The sequence below is a fragment of the Protopterus annectens genome, chromosome 2.part1, assembly GCF_019279795.1.
Source record: "Protopterus annectens isolate FY-2018-M chromosome 2.part1, PAN1.0, whole genome shotgun sequence".
NCBI lineage: Eukaryota > Metazoa > Chordata > Ceratodontiformes > Protopteridae > Protopterus > Protopterus annectens.
The window spans coordinates 1,915,560,377-1,915,577,495 of record NC_056729.1 but is presented as its reverse complement, the minus strand read 5'-3'; the positions used below and the strand labels follow the sequence as shown (position 1 = coordinate 1,915,577,495).

The 17,119-nt window shown below is 43.8% G+C and overlaps 1 protein-coding gene across 2 annotated transcripts in view; it reads left to right on the top strand.

Annotated features, from left to right (window-relative positions):
- Positions 1–17,119, top strand: part of LOC122794691 (IgGFc-binding protein-like) — a 478,182-nt gene that overhangs the window by 108,953 nt on the left and 352,110 nt on the right. Inside the window, exon 2 of one of the 2 annotated variants that reach the window (XM_044063320.1) lies at positions 12,248–12,455. The exons of the other annotated variant lie outside the window; for it this stretch is intronic. The gene's annotated coding sequence lies outside the window, so the exon portion shown is untranslated. The remainder of the gene's footprint in view (positions 1–12,247; positions 12,456–17,119) is intronic. 2 annotated transcript variants of the gene reach the window in all.

Genomic DNA, 17,119 nt, shown 5'->3' with positions numbered 1-17,119 from the left:
ACAATACCCCACTCAGGCATTCTAGAGAAGCTCACCAACTTAAATATAAGCCCCTATGTCACTAGATGGATTGCATACTGGCTCAAGGACAGAACCCACATGGTTAGAATTGCTGGAGCCATGCCAGACTCCAAACCAGTTATGAGTTGTGTCCCACAAGGCTCAGTCCTGGGACCTCTCTTGTTTGGTATATATTTATCGGAGGTACAGGCCAACACGGAAGGACTGTGGCTGACCAAATATGCAGATGACTGCAAACTGGCCGCCATAATCGACTCTCCAGCCGACACAAGCATCTTCCAAAGGGGCATCATAGAAACAGACAACTTGTGCCAGAGCCATGGCCTCCAGCTGAATGCAAAAGTGTGTATAGTCATCCCCTTTGGCAAAAACAAAGTGCCCACAAAGTACCACATAGGTGGTACTCCATTATGTACAGAAGAAGTAATTAGGGACCTGGGGACCCAAGTTGATAGCAATCTCTCATTTGACAACCACGTGGCCAAAGTGGTTAGAAAGACATTGTATATAGCCCACCCCATCATGAAGGGATTCACATCTACATCAGGGGAGGACATCGTGCCTCTTTACTCATCCCTCATCAGGCCCATAATTGAGTACAATTCCCCTGTCGGGATGTACCTTACCAGACACCTGCAGCAACTGGAAAGACCCCACAAGTACCTCACCAAGAAGATCAAAGGGCTCAAACAGATGCCATATGCTGACCGGTTAAATAAACCCCAGCTCTACTCAGTGGCATACCGCCTGTTCAGAGGCGATCTGTGCCTAATGTATAACACCATGTCGAACCCAGAATTAATGGGCATGCTGCACCTGAGAATATCCAAATCCCATCGGGATACACGCTTGAGAGACCTGAGCATCAGCACTGAAATAAATAGGACATGCTGGAGGGACAGATTCATAACCCAGAGGCTCACTTCACTCTGGAATAAAATCCCAGTCCAGGTTAGGAAGAGTCCCTCATTGACTCTCTTCAAAAGGAATCTTGATGAGTGGATGGGACATTGTAGGTTTACCCCGGGTATCACTTCTGTGTCACTGTTAGACAGAGGCACAGTATACTAACCTCGGAAAAGGGCATGGCAAGATATATTTACATTGGATGGCGACAGCCAAACACATTCTGGCTAGGTTCTTAAATGCCCTAGGGCAGATTGCCTAGTATGATGCTATGAACCTATGTACCTTGTTCCCCATTAGCCCTATGTGCTGTTAATCACCATGGTAATCACAATACTATGGTAGCATGTTCAAAGGTCAGATGTCAGTCACCTCTATGCTACAGTTGTGGAATATGTGGGTCATGTGGCAATGTCACAGCTGCCACATGTACACAGTCAACCCTCTCCCCTACACATGGACGTACAACACATGTATGAGATGGAACCACATAGCCAAACTGGGGACTAAGCACTCTGAACCCAGTACTGGCATAACCTGTCAGGTGGCATGCAATACTACAGTGACTACAATACCAGTCTGATGTAGACCTACACTGACAGCAATACAAGCACGTGAACACACTGGGCCATTCATGGTGCCTTAGAATAGCATCCTGCCTGAGCGGCACACACCTCTGCAGCTGGCACACAGGCATATGTTATGCCTGAACACATCACACATAACACATAGCACACAAATCCTGTGTGCCACTCACAGCCTGTACGGCTAGACAACACACCTGCCACAGTTGTGTTAGCTACCTTAATTGTCTGGTACAGTATGGTCACGCTCACCAGGCTGGACAAGGTGAAGGTCACAGTGATATGCCTGTGGGTCACTATGGTCCACCACATAACACAAGCATACAGGTCAGTCAGAGGCATGGACACATATGACTCAGTCATTGTCCATGCCACATACCTTCTCCTGCTGTACTTGTAGGGTGCTGACATCATCAGTGTTTAGAAAGGGGAATGTGCATCCTGTAGTCTGTTCTCTTAGTTGCCAAAAGGGACATTTCCCTCACACACACTAACCCCCCTCAGCCAAATGCACACACTTGCCATTTGCAGGATTCAAACCCCTATCTGACTATGTTATGACACTCAAGACGAACGCATTAGCGGAGCGTGCTATTCGCATTACTGGGAGGTTTCCCTTCTCTTGCTTTACTTATACTGTGCTGACATCATCAGTGTGTAGAAAGGGGAATGTGCATCCTGTAGTCTGTTCTCCTAGTTGCCAAAAGGGACATTTCCTTCACACACAATAACCCCCCTTAGCCAAACACACACACTTGCAGGATTCAAACCCCTACTTAACTATGTTATGACACTTGAGACAAATGCATTAGCAGAGCGCACTATTCGCATTACTGGGAGGTTTCCTTTCTCCTGCTATACTTATAGAGTGCTGACATCATCAGTGTTTAGAAAGGGGAATGTGCATCCTGTAGTCTGTTCTCCTAGTTGCCAAAAGGGACATTTCCTTCACACACACACTAACCCCCCTCAGCCAAACACACACACTTGCCATTTTCAGGATTCAAACCCCTACCTGATTATGTTATGACACTTGAGAAGGACACATTAGCAGAGCGCGCTATTTGCATTACGGGAAATTTTCTTTTCTCCTGCTATACTTATAGAGTGCTGTCATCATCTGTGTTTAGAAAGGGGAATGTGCATCCTGTAGTGTGTTTTCCCAGTTTCCAAAAGGGACATTTTTATCCCACAGACTTGCACACACACCAAACCCACTCACACACTAAGCATTTGCAGGATTCAAACCCTACCTAACTATGTTATGACATTTGAGATGGACGCATTAGCGGAGCACGCTATTCGCATTACTGGGCGGTTTCTTTTCTCCTGCTGTACTTATAGGGTGCTGACATCATCGGTGTTTAGAAAGGGGAATGTGCATCCTGTGGGGAGGCAGACACCAAGCACACTCTGGCTAAGCTATCATTCCCTAGGGCAAACAGCCTAGTGTTGACCTCTACACCCATATGTTTAATTGTCAAATGCACATTATTTGTTGCTGATAGACTGTTTGCACGTCTTTATTGCCATAGCATTCCCTGTTTGTATGAACAACTTGTGCATCTGTGGAAGATGTTTGCATATGGGAGGGATCCACTATATCACGTATGTCTCTGTAGTCATTTAACTGTGTGCACTGGGAGACTGCTGTAATGTGGTTGATTCCTGGAATAACACGTAAAAATACCAGATATGTGTGGCCAACTGCTAAACTGAGATTTGGCCTAAGTGTGTGAGCATGCCCAGTTCAGCCTTCCCATGGCATGTTGTCTGACATATGTCTCATTTATCAAAGTGTGTGAGCATGCCCAGTGTGAGCATTCCATATGTTGGACTCTGCAGCCCACCACATTTGTGGATGAGTGTGAACTCCAACAAATATCACCCGTTTATGGTTGTGTGTTGTGTGTCATGTTGTGTAGTTACTGTACAACTGCTTTGGGTGTGAACACAACAGGATTATACTGTGCCTGCAGGGTTTGCATGGGATACTTTGCATACAGTTGTCAACATCCTTTCACACTGACCTTACACTGTAGTACTGTATAGTGTACTGGTTCAGTGCTTTGACTGTGGTGGACTGTATCCTGGGCTTTAGTGCTATCACTGCTTTACATTTCGATAGTGAGCACAACAGCCTGGTTAGGGGCCAGTTGTGTACATCTGACCATGTTGCATTCTGTTCAGATATGAACTACTTAAACCAGGCTTGTCCAACATTGGTAGTGTATTCCACAACATAGGTGTACATTTGCAAACACTAGCGATGTGCCCTAGTCCATTTTTAATGCTAGTCGGAGAGTGTGTTTGTCCTTTGACACACATTGTAAGTGGAGTTTGCCATGACATATGTCATGGTTAGTATACTGTGCCTCTGTCTACCTGTGACATGACAGTGATACCCAGGATAAAGCTACCATCTCCCATCCACTCATCAAGATTCCTATTGAGGAAAATCGATAAGTGACTCTATGGGTAGCCTGTACTGGGAGTTTACTCATGTGTGGGGGTGGCTTCTGTGTTATGGATCATGCAGTACAGCTTGTCCTATGTAAGTCAGTGCTCTCAAGGTTCAGGTCTCTCATGTGCATAGCTCACTGCCATTCAGATTGTACAATGTGCAGCATGTTTATTGATACCAGCAACACAGGCAAAACATGGCATCTGTGCAAGCTCTTTGATACTCCTGGTGAGGTACTGTTGGGGACTTTACGGTTGATGGAGGTGTCTGCTGAGGTACATCCCACAGGGGCTATTGTAGTCAATTGTAATGCTGATGAAGGATGACTGCAGAGCCACAATGACCTCCCCTTATCTAGATCTGACAACCTTCATGATTAGGTGGGTATATGGTATGTTTCTGTAAACACTACAGCACATGTTTGTCCAATGCAGGATATCTATCACCTTGTGTCCCCAGGTCTCTCATTACATGTTAAGTACATAATGGGTTAACACCTATGTGGTAATTGGTGGGCACTTACTGTATATCCACGGGGGTTGACTATACACTTTTCTGCAATTAGCTTGCTGACATGGCTATGGCACCAGTTGTCTGTTTCTATGTGGCCCTTTTGTGGGATGCTTGTGTCAGCTGGTGGATCATATATGGTGAGCAGTTTGTAGTCCTCTGCAAACATGTTCAGACACAGTCCTTCCATGTTGGCCTGCACCTATGGGACATATATACCAGACGAGGGAGATCCCAGGACCAAGCCTAGTGGGATGCCAGTTATATCTGGTTTGTAGTCTGACATGGCTGCAGCATGTCTGACCATGTCTGTTCTGTCCTTGGTCAGGTTTGCAACCCCTCTACTGACATAGGGGTTTATATTTAAGCTGGTGAGCTTATCTATAATGAACACGTAGGGTATTGTATAGAAGCCTTTGCAAGGTCCAGCTACGCTGTGTGGACCACCTTGCCCTCATCAATGACCTTAATGACTGTTTCAATTGAGTCAAACATGTTTAGGGGCAGGATCTGCACTTAAGAAAGCCACACTGGGTAGGGTCCGGTGTCAGTAGGTCCCCAATATCTTTATGTCTACGGTACATGCTGATCCTTTCCATAGCTGTGCAGACCGAGCTTCTCGGGATTCTGGGGTGGTAGTTTTCAGTATCCATTCAGGCAACACCTTTTTTGAGAAGGACCACTGTTGTTGTACACTGCTCTTTGGGTACATATCCTGTGGTAAGGCTGACATTGAGCAGTAGTGTGATTTGGCATTTCATTCGTCTTGGAGCCATGTTGGACTCAGCCCAGGGCACCATCTCATACCATTGCTGCTGTGTGTTTTGCTTTGTAGATGCTGGCTGTTACCTCAGCATCTGCAATGTCAGGGGGCCAGCAGTCTGCTGGGATAGATATTTTGCATTCTGGGGGGGGAGGGGGTTTGCACTGCACCTGTCAGGATGTATGTTGGCAATATGTGTGTGTGTTTGGTATGTTGTTTGTGATATTTGTGTGATTCAGAGCATATCTGTGAATTCCCAACACGGTTCCTACCATCAGTTGTGAAAGCCTTGGGATTATTCTTAGTGTCCTGTACAATTTGTATCTTCATAGGTTCATAGGTTCATACTAGGCTATCCACCCTAGGGCATTTGTTAGCCTAGCCAGAGTGTGCGTGGCTTTTGCCACCCCTTGCTATGTGAATATTATGGCCATTTATGATTTGCTTTGCTGTGCCTCTGTCTGGACATGACACAGTGAAGACCCCCAGTGTAACTCTACAATCATCCATCCACTTGGCAAGATTCCTGTTGAAGAGTGTCAGTGAGGGGCTCTGCCTAACATGGAGTGGGATTCTGGTCCAGGGTGTGGGGAGCCTCTGGATTATGTATCTGTCCCTCCAGCACATCCTATTTCATTATTTGTTGAGGTTGACATCTCTCACTCTCACAGCTCCAATGGCTTTGAGTTTTCTGGGGTGGAGCATGTCCATTACTCCTGTGTTGGGCATGGCCTTGTACAACAGGCATGCAATGCCTCTGTGTAGGCAGTATGTGACTACATTCAGCTGGGTGTCTACAGCCAGGCAGCATATGACATATATTTGAGACCCTTTATCCTCTTGGTGAGGTACCTTTGAGGTCTTTCTAACTGCTGCAGGTGTCAGGTAAGGTACATCCCATATGAGGCATTGTACTAGATTATGGGTGTGATAAAAGAACAGTATAGGGGCACAATGACCTCTGTTGACGTAGATGTGAATCCTTTCATGATACGGTGTCCAATGTAGACAGTCTTCCTAGCCACATTGGCAATGTGAGTGCCACATAACAGGTTACTGTCCACTTGTGTCCCTAGGTCCCTGATTACTCCTTCCATACATAATGGTTTACCACCTATGTGGTAATTTGTGGTACCTTGTTTGGTATTTGGTGGGACATTCATACTGTCCAGTGTCTTCAGGACGGCTAGGTGGGGTTCCTGTGTGTGAGAGTGTGGTCTGTAGCATGCTACAGACTGTACAGCAGTCTTCCCTACAGTTAGTTGCACATGGGTGGACTCCAATGCCTTGTGCATTTTCAGTTACCTGGACGTATTGGGTGTCTGTGCTGAATATGGATACTCACCCTCCTTTTATGTTTTGTTCCAGGTTTTGGGGCCATGACACATGATATGTGGTATAACCTGGTAGTGCTGGTGTGCTGTCAGGAGGCTTGCAGCAGGTTTCTGTCACTGCACAGACATCGATGTTCTCCATACTGGGGATGGCCTTGGGAGCATGTATATTGGGGTTTACACATCTGGCATTGGTCAGCATTACCCTTATGTTTCTTTACACTTATGTTTTCTAGGGTGGTGGGTTAGTCTATTCAGCCTTGCCTACAAAAGGCTCTATGGAGGTGGCAAAGGCCTTATCCAATATCCAGACACCCAGGGGTAACAGGTGCAAGCCATCCCAGGAACAGCTGCGTGGCTTGTCAAGCATGACATCCCAAGCAGACAGACATTGGATCCCCTTGGAATGACACCAGTAAGTGTGCCACTTGCTATGACTGATCATTCCGTGTTTGTACTGTGACATTATTATTGGTAAGGGTAGGATGCTGCAAACGGTGAGTGTCATACCGGCCTGGACTACATAATCAGAGAGCTCATCTATGTCTCTTTTCATGTAGTCTAGGGAGGTACATCTCAGGTCATTCACACCAGCATGGACTATGACTGCATCATATTTCTACTTGCTTTGGAGTGACCTGCATACTTGTGTTATGTGGCGTATTGTGGCAGCCTACAGGCAGCTTACTGTACCCTTTCCCTTGTTCAGTCTGGTGTGCGGGACAGCAGTGTGTCTCGCTATGGAGTCACCTATTACAACTGTATCAGGCATGTTGTTTCTCCTTCTGGCCTGTGACTGTTTGGCACACCAGCTTTGTGTACTATGTGTTGCATGTGCTATGTTTGGAGGTTGTTTGATTGGGTGTCTGCTTTAGAGGCCTCTGTTGGTGTGCTGTGTTTGTAATTTGTGCCTCCGGGAATGTTTTTCTGTGTTTATGTCTTTGGTTTGCAGTTGTGATAGGTCTATGTGGGACTGTGTTTGTGGTGTGTGTGTGGTTACCTTCTCCTCCTGACTAGTTTTGGGAGTACTGAGTTGAGGGAGCTCAGCCTCCAGTTTGGATAGATGGTTGCATCTCTCACATATATTTGTATTTCTTGGGGAGAGTTGGGGGTTGTCTGTGTACTTGGGGCAGGTGTAACATTGCCTCAGGATTCACAGATTCAACTTGTTGTGGCTGGCCTTAGTGGATTGTATGTGTGGACATATTTTATTTCCATACTACTGATCAGTGATTTCTTCATTGTTTATGTTTGCTCTATCATGTAGTAGCTTCCTCATTCTCTTGCATGGTTTGGTTATGGCTGGTGTCCACCATGCCAGATGCCTGAGTGTATGGCATTGTGTCTTGTTTTAATTTAGGATTGCATAATCCAAGCATTCCTGGCAGTGTTCATGGAATGGCTGTATTACAGGTTCTGAGGTGTGGCCCATATTTTGCACCTGCACAGGACCTTTAATGGATTCCACATCAGTTTGGAGGAGTGCAAATATTGCTTTACACATGTTTTCCACTGTGGTTTTCTGGCCAGGGACTGTGGTCAGAATTGGTATATCCAGTGTGAATACTCTATGGTCTGGTTTTACCAGTGAGCAATACACTTCTCGTCTTGCCATCCAGTACCCATGTTGCTGATTATCACATCCAGTATGCTTACCCCTCTTGTGGGAGTGGTACGTTGTTCCTGGGCATTTTGGTTTATGGATTCTATGAACTTTTGTCCTAAAGTGTTGGAGCTAGTATAATGCTCCCAGTCTATGTGTGGGTATTTTCAGTCACCCAATATAATGTGGTTTGGAGGACTTGATATATTCATGTATTCCAGCATAGGCCAGGTGCAGTTCCTGGTGTTGGGACGGTAGTGTTTAGCAGGCTATAAACTGGGGGGCAGTTTTATCCACTGTTACTTGACCATGGCTAGTCCATGCTGCTTCTTGTTTGTGGTACCAACATGGGGGTGTGGTTATCCTTGACAATTATTTCTAGTCACCCTCCTTTTGTAGCTTGTTACATGTTTTGAGGCTGTACAGCACAGTATGAGGTGTAACCTGGTAGTGTCAGGGTGCTGTTGTGAGCCTTGACTCAGTTTTCTGTTACAGCACAGATATCAACATTCTCCATACTGGGTGAGTTTAGACTGCATGCATCTTGCTGTTTTGACTTATCCCTTCTGATACCTATGGAGGTAGGTTTGTGTTTTGAGCCTTACCTATTCAGGGCACACTGTGGGTAACAACAGCCTTTGCCAGTATCCATACGGCCTGCACTGATAGGTGCACGCCAGTCCTAGCAGGTGGAGCATCATGTCATGCTCAGCATGTCATCCCAGGCTGGCACACTTTGGATCCCCTTTGACTAACTGCGATACTTCAGTCAAGTTATTGCACTTGATCATCTCATTGTCATATTGTGGCATGATGCTTGGTGAGGGTAGGATGTTAGTCAGGGTCCTCAGGTGTGCATATAGTACATGGTGTTACATTACTTAACACATGGCATTCATGCCTCAGGTGGTGCTGCAGGGCTGCCTCTGTCGGATGCACATATTACACTCCCTGTACATGTTTGTGAGCAGGTCATGTCATTTTAGGCATCTCTGTTAGTATCTGAGTGAGTCAGAGGGGGTATCATTCCCAGGGTTCCTACTGAGCCAGTGTATGTGCTATGCATTGCCTCTTTGCCAAGGCCAGGGCATACTGGGCACGCCTCCTTCTGCCTACTGGGGCAGGCTCAGGTTGTTCCTCCTCCGAGTCACGCTCTGCCTGTGATGGCCTTGGCAATGGTGGGGGGCTGTTTGGCCCGGCCTTATGCTGATCCTGCTGCAGCTGTTTTCGCAAGATCATATTATGTAGCATAGCACATACCATGACAATTTGGATACATGTAGTTGGTGTGTACTGCAAGGCTCCACCAGATGTGTCTAGACACCGGAACCGTGACTTGAGCAGCCCAAACACACGCTCTATTACATTACGTGTTTGTGCGTGTGCCTCATTATGGCATTCCTGTTCAGGTGTGTGTGCGTTTCTGATGGGTGTCATCAGCCACGTCTCCAGTGCATAACCTGCATCCCCCACTAGGTGTCCGCGCGGGATGTCCCCATTAGCAAATGTCTGGTACAGCTGCATCAAATGCCAGATGTGGGAATCATGGTAGCGCCCAGGGCAGCCAGCACACACATTCATTATTATGCCCTGGGCATCACACATGACCTGGCAGTTGATGGAGGGGAAGCCCTTGCGGTTGATGTATGCCCTACCCCGCTCACCGGCTGGTGCTTTGATGCGTATGTGCGTGCAGTCTATTGCACCCACTACCTCAGGGTATTCCGCTATTTGCTGGAAGACGCATATTGCTGGCCAATACCTCACGGGCATTGGGGAAATATACATGATCATCGACATGTGCTGACATGGCATCCAGGAACTGGTGCAGAACCCTGGAGGCTGATGCCTGTGATATCCCCATCATATCACCAGTTGGTCTCTGGAAGGTACCTGTTGCTAGTATTCTTAGGCCAACACATACCTTGGTTTCCACTGGGATGGGTTCCCCTCTGTTGGTTCTGTGTGTGAGGCGTGGCCTGCACAGCTCCACTATTTGCTGCAGGAGGTCTCTGTCCACTCTATAGCGCTCTACTTTCTCCAGGTCATGTAACCCGTGGTAGGTGACCCTGGGCCTGTACACTCTTCTCCATCTCCTCACTGTGGGTTGTCTGGCACCATCTGCATTGTCACCACCCTCAGCAAGTCGCCTATGTCTCATTATGACAGCTATGGCAGCCCCTAACATTTCTGCTCTGAGTTCAGCTTTTTCAGTTTTCACTTCTAATAGCTTACTCCTGTCTTGCAGTGTCTCTTGAGAGGAACATCTTGCACTGCTGTTTGCAGATTTTTAAGTGTTGGGCTGAGCTATTCTTCTGCCTGTGTAATTGCCTGCTTCTAATTGTTTTCACCTGCTAGCTCCAGCAGTATTCCCTGCTAGCTTCCTACTAATTATGTTGCTTCCTTTTTCCTTTCTGTTTCCTCAGGGGGGAGCAGTGTGTATACCAGCAGAAACATGCTCACAGTGGCTTACACACACGCACACATGCTTACACGGCTCAGAATCGTCTTATTCGGGTTAAAACGTGTGCACACCTACTCAAGCAGTGTTACAGTTCTGCCAACAGGCTTCTACATGCTAAGTCTGCCCTACACGCGCGCACACCCATGCAAACAGTGTTAAACATCTCCCAACAGGCTCCCACATGCTCAGTCTGCCTTACACGCGTGCACACTGTCTTACTCACGCTTCATGGCACGCACACGTGCGCATGCACGCCCAGCAAGAAACTTTGGTGTAGGCAACAGTGTACACCTTCCATTTCTTGACTTTCTCATGCTTATCTAGTGGCACACCTCTTTCCATGATATCTGTCTGACATCTGTCATGTAACTCTGACCTCCAATGAACTGCATTTCTTTCTACCATTCCCCACTGTGATGTCACCTATCTCCTACTCTGTTCCTCCCCCTTCTGTAACTCTTACACTAAGAATGTGCTCATTTGCTATGTGACAGTGGAATTCAATATCCTAACACTCATTTGCATCAGATTGCCTACTAATGCTTAGTTACATCTCTTAGACTCAGCTTCCCCCCTTAGCAACCACTACACGGTGGCCATGTTGTTTTTGGTCTGCTGGTCCCTGCATTGAAATTCCATGTATTGCATAAAACCCACATTTGTGGGTTTATAACCTTCGTTTTTATGTTTTATGCAGCGCAGCCCGTTTATTTGCATCAGGTTACCTTGCCAATGGCCACATATTTGGCCATTGGAATGCTGCCTGACACATATGCACCCTTTATTTGGAGCTGACATGGCTCCATTGCGGTTTTTGCAGAAACGTACTCAGTTGTCAACTGAGTACATTTCTGCAGCTAAAACGGCTCTTACACGGGCTGTTCTGGGCTTCCTGGATTGCTAATCGTTCTCATTTGCATGCTATTCGGCTGCAAGTGAGGTGATTAGCTTATCCACGCCCACTCCGTGTAAGAGACGTTTTAGCTTGTCTCTTACATGGACTTTGGGCTGTTCCTGGATCGCGAAGGCTGCATGGAGTCTTACACTACTCTTAGACTCCATGCAAGCCTTCGTGAATCCTGCCCTATGTCTTTTCTGAACTGTATTAAAAATATGGATTTTTGTGAAAGTTTAAAAATGTATATAAGTGGAGTTGATGTGAGAAATTAAATATGAAGGCAATATTAAATTGAAAATATGGAAAGGGGAAATGAAAGTGAAGCTGAAAATATGATATTTTATTGCTGTTTGTATGTTACTGAAAAAATATATATGGAAGTTTATTAAATAATAAAAATGCAGAAGAAGAAGAATATGTGTTGAAGGAAATAATGGATGGCTATGTAATGCAGAAAAGGATGCGATAGATGAAGTTTTTTGATTTTTTGATATTGTAGAAATACTGGATGGGGAAATTGTATTAAGGTTGCATTGTGTTATTTTCCATTGAATTTCCATGGTAAGATTATGTTATATGACTAAAGAAGAATGTGAAGGTGGGGGTTGCAAATAATATAACGTGTATATGATGTGAATATTTTATAAGTAATGTAAATAATTTTAAGGATGCAAATAAAACAACCCCTACTTTTTTTCAGCAAGTGCTATGGGATAATCCTTTGCATCCACCTGAACCACCAACTTCAGTATAAGGGACTTCAGTTTAACATCTCGTCTAAAGTATAGGACACTCATGAGTGCAGCACCATCCTTATTTTGCACTATATTGTCACTATAAGAAAAACATAATCAAAATACCTTGCTGTGGAAAAGAACCTATAGCCTTCTGATTTTAGAACAGCAAAGGTGAGTGTGTTACTTGTTGAGCCACTGAAACTAGGGCAAGAATGTAGCATATCAGGAGCTTTTCTAGTTTTTGGAGTACAGAGAACATAGAAAGAATTAAACACATCTATGTCTGAAATTTCTACCAATAGTAGCATTTACTTAGGATAAATAACAGATGCATGGATTTCCTACCACCTTGTCTCACTACTCCTGCCCCATTCACACACTCAAACTTCATATCTTTTTTTGGGAACCTCAGTTTTTACCTGTTGGTATTCTGTAATCAATGTGACAAGATAATCATGTTAATTGTTACATTTTACAGTTTGAATTTAATGCACGTGCCTTATCTGTTGCTACTGTGAAGCAAAACCTGACCTGGACATTAAAATGGTCAGCTGTTAATCAGTATTCTAACCCAGTAAACAAACAAATAAATAATAATACAGGAACTAAATTCATACCACTTTGTGTATTCTTATATACATTTTTAAAATATTACCTTGAAAGGGGTGGTACTGACTAAATGTGGATATTGTCAAGATGAGCACAATCTCTGGGGAAATCTCCTCATATAGCCTATGCTCCAATGAACATATGATCCTATGACGATCATATGATGATCAGACTGTTCATATTACTAACATGCAGTATTGAAAATGCATTGCATGCTGCTAATAACTGTAATGCATGCATCAGATTTGCAGTTTCCATGTTAGCTAACACTGCCTCTGTGACAGAACGCTAGCCATAAAAACTGTAGAAAATACAATAATATAAGTAATGCCCAAAACAGTTATCAAACAGCTTGTCTCACCAAAATAATTGACGTTATACCAGAATATATGACCACTTCCCATTGTGCATGTAATAATTATTATAGATGAACAAAATTACTCTGGACAGTTAAGATAATGGGTCTTTAAATATATATGCATAACTTAGATCTGATGAATATCTAGCAAGGTCAAAGGTGTTTATCTGTTGTTTTAACTTAATAAACCATTAGTTAAACAAGCAATACCAGCTCAAACCCTGTTTCTTATTTTTAATATGAATATAGCGTGTTGACATGGATCTTATATAAGAAATTGTTTCAATTGCCTATTTTAGTAATTTGCATACTAAAATCAGAAGTAATTGTTCATGTGCGACTAGTTTTCTTTCCCCGTTTTTTATATACATACATATACATATGACATTTAAAACAGAGGTTACGGTTGTGAGCTGTGCCTACTGTGTGTCCTTTAACAAGTCACTTAACTAGACGTTGCCCTGGGTACCCCTGAAATGGGACTGTGTGTCCAGTGGGTCTACTTAGCTAACAAATAGGCATTATTATTATTGTTATTATTATTATTATTATTATTAGTAGTAGTAGTAGTAGCAGTATTATTATTATTATTATTATTATTATTAGTAGTAGTAGTAGTAGTAGTAGTAGCAGTATTATTATTATTATTATTATTATTATTATTATTATTAGTAGTAGTAGTAGTAGTAGTAGTAGTAGTAGTAGCAGTATTATTATTATTATTATTATTAGTAGTAGTAGTAGTATTATTATTATTATTATTATTAGTAGTAGTAGTAGTAGTAGCAGTATTATTATTATTATTATTATTATTATTATTATTATTAGTAGTAGTAGTAGTAGCAGTATTATTATTATTATTATTATTATTATTATTATTATTATTATTATTATTATTATCTACCCTTCCATTCCTTTACTCTTCGCATGGTTGTAATATCAAAAACACCAACCACCAGTCGTTAAAGTAAGTAAAGAATTGCTGAGCTCCTGCATGAATGTACAATGTTACAGCACTTATACTTTGTGTGCTCTGTACAGATATATCTTTTTCATGATTACATCCATCCATCCATCCATCCACAACCCCCTTTCCCATTTTTGCACAAGGGGTCAGCGTGTCAGTTCAACAATGATAATCATCTAGAGCCAAATGAGTGCTCTTCAAACTATCTAGAGATATACAGAGCTAAGTATGTTTTGCTGTCACTTCAGAGTTGTGTACTGTTAATTGTTGTTTGACTATTTTTATATCATTGCTGGCTGACTTCAGAGTTGTGCACTGTTATTTTTGCTTCACTGTATAGTTTTTTTAGATCTCTGCTGAAGGTGTTGGTTTTCCCCACCTCCTCCTATTTCTCTGTGTCTGAAGTTGATATAACTGGTTTTACATCCTGTGTGTTATCTGACTATCTCAAGGATTACTTGCATAAAGTTAGACCCTGTTAGTAACAGCCTGCATATCATTGCTGGAGCCTTCCTGTGTCCTGAAAGAGTGCTCTTCAAAATATCTGGAGATATACAGAGCTGAGTATATTTTTCTGGCACTTCAGAGTTGTGTACTGGTAATTGTTGTTTGACTAATTTTATATCATTGCTGGCTGACTTCAGAGTTGTGCACAGTGTTATTTTTGCTTCACTGTATAGTTTTTCAGATCTATGCTAAAGGTGTTGCTTTTCCCCTACCCATCCTCCCTATTCCTGTCTTGTTTAAATTTGTAGGATTTTGCAGTTGCCCGCCCCCACTGTAGATTTGATCTGGGACACTCCCCCAATCCCATCTCTTTACCTCATTCTACCTAATAGACTCCTTCTGCACTTGTTTTTAGTCATTTTTAATTTAATTGCATTTTTTAAACTGTTTGGTCTAACATTACTACATACTCAGGTGTGCTAGCTTACACTGCATTTGAATTGTTTTTACTGCTGTTTTAGCTATTTTTCTGTATTAAAAAAATCTAAGCCTGTTTCCTACTTTTCCTGTAACTGGTGTAGTCCAGATTCAGATTTGCTGTATCCAGGACTGTATGTAAGCTTCTGAGCCCCCCCCCCAAGCTTTCTGTGTGGGAGGGAAGCCTTCTAGCTTATCAGTGGGAGTGGTAAGCACTAGGTAACCTATCTACCACATAAGGAGTGGTTCTGGCCCAGAAATTGTAGTTATTGGCCGTTTGGGCAGTTTTTCCATCTCTCTCAACTTTCTGATTTAAAAGCCCACATTTGCACTTTTTTCCCCCCTTTCCTGTAACTAGTTTAGTCCAGATACAGAGACTTAGGGCCGGATTCACGATGGCTTGCACGGAGTCTAAGAGTAGAGTAAGACTCCATGCAGCCATCATGTCCAACGAGCGATCCACGAACAGCCTGTAGGGGCGTGTAAGAGAGCTCCTAAAACGGCTCTTACATGGACAGGGTTTGGATGTGCAAAATACCTCACTTGCAGCTGAAAGGCATGCAAATGAGGTAAATTTGTGATCCACGAAGCACAAACCTTTCCGTGTAGGAGCTGTGTTAGCTGCAGAAATGTACTCAGTTGACAACTGAGTACTGTTCTGCAAATAGCACAATGGAGCCTTGTCAGCTCCAAATAAAGGTTGCATATGTTCCAGGAAGCATGCCAATGGCCAAATATGTGGCCACTGGCAACGTAGTCACATGCAAAATTAAAATAAAAATGTTTATTTTTTTTCGGCAATTGCCGATGTTTAAACGTAGCGCAGCGCCTCGCAAATGGGCTGCGCTGCAAAAAACAGAAATATAAAATGTAAAACCCACAAATGTGGGTTTTATGAAAACCATCAATTTACAATGTAAGGGAATAGCAGGCTGAAAACAACATGGCCACTGAGTAGGGGTTGCTAAGGGGGGAAGCTCAGTGTAAGACATGTAACTAAGCATTAGTAGGCAATCCTATGTAAATGAGTGTTAGGATACTGAATCGCACTTTTACATAGCAAATGAGCACATTCCCTGGAGTGTAGGAGTAGGATAAGGGGAGTAACAGAGTAGGAGATAGGTGACATCACAGGGGGGTATGTATGAAAGAAATGAAGCTCATTGGAGCAGAGTGGCATGTGAAAGCTGTCAGTTAGATGTCATGTAATGAGGTGTGTCAACAGGTAGACAAGGGTAAGCCAAGAAATGGAAGGTGTACACTTTGGATAACACCAAAGTTTCTTGCTGAGCGTGCATGCGCGCGTGTGTGCGCTGGGAAGCCCGAGTAAGATGGAGTGCGTGCGTGTAAACTTGAGTGCGCGCATTTAAGCCGGATTAAGCATGTAGAAGTCTGTATAATGACTTGTAAGCACGTTTGCGCTGGTGTGCACGCGTTTTAACCTGAATAAGCAAGTTGTAGTCCATCTAAGCATAGGTGCGCGCGTGTTAGCTGCTGTGCATGTGTTTTCCCTTGTATGCGCGTCCCTCCCCCCTGAGGAAACAGACAGGAAAAAGGAAGCACAACAGCAGGTGAAAACAATCAGAATCAGGCAATTGCACAGGCAGAACAGTAGCCCAGCCCAGCACTGAAAACTCTGCAAACAACAGTGCAGTATGTTTCTCTCAAGAGACACTGCAACACTGGAGTAAGCTACTAGAAGTGAAAACTGAAAAAGCGTCACTCAGACAAAAAATGCTAGGGGCTGCCATAGCTGTTATAAGGCGACATATGCAACATGCTGAGGGTGGTGACAATGCAAATGTTGCTGGACAACCCACAGTGAGGAGACGGAGAAGAGTGTGCAGGCCCAGGGTCACCTACCAGGGGTTACATGGGCTGGAGATAGTGGAGCGCTATAGAGTGGACAGAGATCTCCTGCAGAAAATTGTTGAGCTGTGCAGGCCACGCCTCATACACAGAATAAACAGAAAATAT